General features: G+C 42.7%; 1 long non-coding RNA gene across 1 annotated transcript in view; it reads left to right on the top strand.

Moving 5' to 3' along the window:
* The window catches only part of LOC143933085 (uncharacterized), a 6,155-nt gene extending 856 nt beyond the window's left edge, over positions 1–5,299 (top strand). The window contains exons 2-4 of the long non-coding RNA XR_013263003.1: positions 2,210–2,270; positions 3,186–3,221; positions 4,982–5,299. This is a non-coding gene — a long non-coding RNA (uncharacterized LOC143933085). The remainder of the gene's footprint in view (positions 1–2,209; positions 2,271–3,185; positions 3,222–4,981) is intronic.
* The last annotated feature ends 556 nt before the right edge of the window (positions 5,300–5,855 follow it).

Here is a 5,855-nt window from a genome sequence, read left to right as displayed (position 1 = left end):
AAGTAACGAAAGAATGTATACCAATGAATATAATATGTGATTTTAATTAGGGTTTTAAGTAAATTTGTTTAAGTATCTATAAAAGAAACATAGTAATTTGTAACAAAATAGAGCAGTTTTTTTTTAAAATAAAAATGACTCCATGCAGCATCGTATTTGTCAAAATTTTAGGTTAAAATGTCTCTGGAAACAGGTGTAAGTGCCTCTAAAATATTCTACGCTTTGTTAGATTTCAGTTTTTTTTCTTTTTTGATTGGCTACAGTGATTGAAAAAAAAAAAAAAAAAACAACTGATGGGAAGGAAACACCTTTAACATTTAAATATTAAACTTCTTTGGAGAAAGATATTTTATTCTGTAATAAATTAAAACAAAGTAACTTTTCAAAGAAATCCAATGATATATATAATAATTTAAAGCAGAGTTCCGCTTAAAAAAAATAAAATTAAAGTCAGCAGCTGCAGTATTTGTAGTTGCTGACTTTTAATTTTTTTATTTATTTTTTAATAATCGGACACTTACCTGTCCCTCGGTCCAGCGATGTGGGGGAATGAAGCCCCGCTTTTCCCTCCTCCTCTCTGTGGCGCCGGCATTGTAACTGTGGGCGCCCAGCTGTGGCTTCACAGCTGGGCACGCACTGTGCATGCGCCAGCCTCGCAGTGCGCCGTGACTGGCCGGGCAATCATCTGAGACCTGTGACTTGTCCCAGATTTCCGAGAAGGAGGGGGAGGGGTGATCTCGGGTGCGCCAGGAGGAAGTGGTAGCTGGGACCCTCTAAAAAGAAGGTATCCGCTCCTCCGGGGAAAAAAATGACATGCCAAATATGGCATGTCAGGGGGTCACCTTCTCTTAAAGCGGAAGTTCCATTTTTGGGTGAAACTCCACTTTAAAGCTATTTTAATAGACAGAAAAGAGAGCTTTAACCACTTGCCGACCGCTGTCGGCATATATGCGTTGGCAGAATGGCAACGGCTGGGCAAAATAACATACCTGTACTTTACTTTGAATTTCCAACCGTGCACGCCTGACACGAGCTCCGTGACCATGCCCGCTAGACCCGCGGACTCAATCGCCGCTGGGATACCCGCGATCGCGTCGCAAAGCTGAAGAACGGGGAGATGCCGATGTAAACAGCATCTCCCTGTTCTGCCTAATGACAGGAACACTGATCGTCTGCTCCCTGTCATCGGGAGCAGCGATCAGTGTCACGTCACTGCTAGCCCATCCCCCAGACAGTTAGAATCACTGCTCAGGACACACTTAACCCCTCCCCGCCCCCTAGCGGTTAACCCCTTCACTGCTAGTGAACTTTTTACAGTAATCAATGCAATTTTAAAGCATTGATCGCTGTATTAATGCCAATGGTCCCAAAAATTTGTCAAAATTGTCCGATGTGTCCGACATAATGTCGCAGTCATGATAAAAATCACTGATCGCCGCCAGTACTAGAAAAAAAAAAATAATTATTAATAAAAATGCCATAAAACTATCCCCTATTTTGTAGTCGCTATAACTTTTGCGCACACCAATCAATAAACACTTATTGCGATTTTTTTTTTACCAAAAATTTGTAGAAGAATACCTATTGGCCTAAACTGAGGAAAAAAATTGTTTTTTTTTATATATTTTTGTGGGATATTTATTTTAGCAAAATGTAAAAAATAATGTGTTTTTTTTTTTTCGAAATTGTTGCTCTTTTTTTGTTTATAGCGCAAAAAATAAAAACCGCGCAGGTGATAAAATACCACCAAAAGAAAGCTCTATTTGTAGGGAAAAAAGGACTTCAAATTTGTTTGGGAGCCACGTCGCACGACCACGCAATTGTCAGTTAAAGCGACGCAGTGCCGAATCGTAAAAAGTGCTCTGGTCAGGAAGGGGGGGTAAATCCTTCCGGGGCTGAAGTGGTTAAATACGTTTGTTTATAAGAAAGTATTTATAAAAGAAACTCAGCGATTTGTAGCAATATAGAGTGGATTGCCTGTTTAAATATTAACCCACGCAGCATCAGAGTTTTTGAATTTTAAGGTTAAAATGTCTCTGAAAACAGGTGGATGTGCTTCCGAAAGAATTCTATATTTTTATTATACTTCTCTTTTTTTTTCTTTTTTTTTTTTGCCATTAAAGCTTCTTAAAAAACAAAAGATTATCAAAAGATAACATGTACTTGTTTCTAGAGGCAGATTTAATATTTATTGTTTATGTTATTTTAGAAAATTTGCAGCAAAATAAAAAAGATGAGAGTCACCGGCATCCTTCTCATTGTCACACTGGGTGAGTGAAAACTAAAAAAAAATATATAAATTTGAGAATTTAAAATAATATTGTGTATCTGAGCCCTACAAATGCTGATCACTGTGCACTGCTCAGGTGATAATGTGTTCTGCTGTATATTGTATTTATTAGTTCCAGTGAAGGGAAATCTTAAGGCGTCAGCACACCAAGACATTTTGGACAATTTCATGCTCCAAACTTTGTGGGAACAGTTTGGGGACAGCCCCTTCCTGTTCCAACATGACTGCCCACCAGTGCACAAAACAAGGTCCATAAAGACATGGATGAGCGAGTTTGGGGTGGAGGAACTTGACTGGCTGAACAGTCCTGACCTCAACCTGATAGAACACTTTTGGGATGAATTAGAGTGGAGACTGTGAGCCAGGCCTTCTCATCCACATCAGTGCCTGACCTCACAAATGGACTTCTGGAAGAATGGTCAAACATTCCCATAGACACACTCCTAAACCTTGTGGACGGCCTTCCCGGAAGAGTTGAAGCTGGGTCCTGACCTCAACCCAATAGAACACCTTTGGGATGAATTAGAGCAGAGACTGCAAGCCAGGCCTTCTCGTCCAACATCAGTGCCTGACCTCACAAATGGAAGAATGGTCAAACATTCCCATAGACACACTCCTAAACCTTGTGAACGGCCATCCCAGAAGAGTTGAAGCTGTTATAGCTGCAAAGGGCGGAGCCAACTCAATATTGAACCCTATGGACTAAGACTGGGATGTCATTAAAGTTCATGTGCTTGTAAAGGCAGATGTCCCAATACTTTTGACACAATAGTGTATCACTCATATTTATTGCATAGTCAACAAACAAAACTGTCACGGATAAGGAATAGAGTAATTGTACATATTGTCCTCATTCAGAACTAATTCAACTCTTCTCTTCTGTCTCTCCTCACAGCGCTGCTTGCAGTGTGCCAGGCCCATCCAGGGAAAGGTAAGTCAGCCTAGGGGTAGATTAGGGGCTGGGCCCATGGATTAGGGACTGGGCCTAATGGAGCGGCCATCACTGAGCCAAAAACAACTAAAGTCTACATGAAAGCCCAATTGATCTTTAACCACTTGGCGACCGCTGCGCGTCAATATACGTCGGCACGATGGCAGTGGTGGGCAAATGAGCATGAGAGCCGATGCCTATGTAAACAAGGCATTTTCCCATTCTGCCTTGTGTCATGACAGAGATCATCGCCCCCTGTCTTCGTAAGCAGTGATCGCTGTCATGTGACTTGAAGCCCATCCCCCCCCCACAGAATCACTCCCTAGGACACACTTAACCCCTTCATCGCCCCTCTAGTGGTTAACCCCTTCCCTGCCAGTGTCATTTACACAGTAATCAATGCAATTTTATAGCACTGATCGCTGTATAAATGACAATGGTCCCAAAATAGAGTCAAAAGCGCCCGATGTGTCCGCCATAATGTCGCAGTCACGATAAAAATGGCAGATCGCCGCCATAATTAATAAAAAAAAAATTAAAATAAAAATGCCATAAACCAATCCCCTATTTTGTAGACGCTATAGCTTTTGCGCAAACCAATCAATATACGCTTATTTCGATTTTTTTTTTACCAAAAATATGTAGAAGAATACAATTCGGCCTAAACTGAGGAAATTTTTTTTAATATATTTTTGGGGATATTTATTATAGCAAAAAGTAAAAAATAATGTTTTTTTTTCCAAAATGATCGCTCTTTTTTTGCTTATAGCGCAAAAAATAAAAACCGCAGGGGTGATCAAATACCACCAAAAGAAAGCTCTATTTGTGGGGAAAAAGGGACGTCAATTTTGTTTGGGTGCCACGTCGCATGACTGCGCAATTGTCAGTTAAAGCGGTGCAAAAAAGTGCTCTGGTCAGGAAGGGGGGGGGTAAAATCTTCCGGGGCTGAAGCGGTTAAGAATAAATCGGATAACTACATTCTAGGATTATCAACAGAAAAAGTGTGCCAGGCCCTTGTAGAAAGCAGCCTCAGCCTGAGTAGAAAATCCTATCCCCTGCCAGCATGCTGCAGAGAATGATCCATGCTGCTGAGTAGGGAAGCAAAAATCTCTCTACAGAGGTCTGGCATGCCCTTCTGCCGCAGTCAGAGCTACAACTTACCCACCAGCGAGGAGAATGAGGCTTGCTGATTGGAGAGCTGTAGCTCTGACTCAGAAGGGGGAGGAGTTATCAGACCTCTGCAGGAAGGGCAAAGGGGTCTTTCTCTGTCGGGTCTTTTTTTTGAGACGCTTCCGCACCGCCCACCGCACATTTACCGTGGCACGAAACAACGCAAGGTCGTGGCTTCTTCCCGGGTCTGGGCCGACCTGCTCCCACTGTGACTGGACACAGCGGGAGCCAATCAGCGGGTCCAGCAGACGTGACGTCCGCCGGAACCGGCCGATCCTTCCAAGGAGAGGCAGAACGGTGGTCTGCCTATGTAAACGGGGCAGATCGCCGTTCTGCCAAAGGCTAAAATTGAGATCTTGTGTTTCCGCTAAGCGGAAACTCAGAGCTCTGTTTTCCCCCAGTCAAAGCACCTCCCCCCCCACAGTTAGAAAGCACCCCCTACTACTTATTGTATGTGTTTTACAGCAGAAAGTAAAAAATTGCGTTATGGTGCGGTGGCTTTTATGATTTTGTGAATGGTGTTGGTAACTGTTTCACATTAAGTGAATGTTTGGCTTTAGCGATCGTGTAAGTTGCGCTCTTGTCCACAGAACACCGATGCAAATACGATCACCAGGCTTGGAGAGCCGATGGGACTGCCTGCGAGGACAATTGTCAAAACTATGGAGTTGAAGGCATACCCTGCACAATGAACATTGTACAGGGCTGTTTCTGCGTGAAACCATACATCTTCCGAGACGGGCAGTCCGGCCCCTGCATCCGCCCGGAAGAATGCCCACAATAATTTCCTGAATGCTGTGGATAATCGGTGTCCAATGCCAGCCCAACAGCGGCACCAACCCGTGCACGACACATGAGAAAAGTATTGTGTATGCCAGCTGTCTGCCAATAAAGAAACGTACATCCTGCTGAAATGTGTCCTGAGCTTTCAATAGGTTGATACATCACCAAACTATTGATTTATTTATTGATTGATGTTTTACTATTTATTTAGAATATTTTATATCTTTACTTAAATAATTATTGCACAGAGTGCCCCCATGAGACTGGTGTCACTGAACGATAACATGGTTTTCTAAAGAGATAGCACAGCACAAACTGATTTTCTTCAGCTTGTCTCTCTCTAATTGAGTCTCTATATCAGGGGGTCTCAAACTGGCGGCCCTCCAGCTGTTTCAAAACTACAAGTCCCATGAGGCATTGTAGGGCTAACAATTACAAGCATGACTCCCACAGGCAGAGGCATGATGGGACTTGTAGTTTTGTAACAGCTGGAGGGCCGCCACTTTGAGACCCCCTGCTCTATATGGTCTTTTCTATGGAGGGGGAGTTGTCATAAGGGGGAGGAGTCACTCTTTTGACTCATTCAGCTGTCTGTCTAATCTGAGTGTTATACAGGCCATACATGGGTCGAATTTCGAACAAATTTTCTTTTCAAAATCAGAAAATTCGTTGTTGTTTTTT

This window comes from Lithobates pipiens, unplaced genomic scaffold (assembly GCF_037356315.1).
Source record: "Lithobates pipiens isolate NorthernLeopardFrog02 unplaced genomic scaffold, aLitPip1_a1.2 Scaffold_27, whole genome shotgun sequence".
In the NCBI taxonomy this organism is placed as follows: domain Eukaryota; kingdom Metazoa; phylum Chordata; class Amphibia; order Anura; family Ranidae; genus Lithobates; species Lithobates pipiens.
Note: the sequence above shows the minus strand (reverse complement) of the source record. Positions and strands in the feature narration are given on the sequence as shown.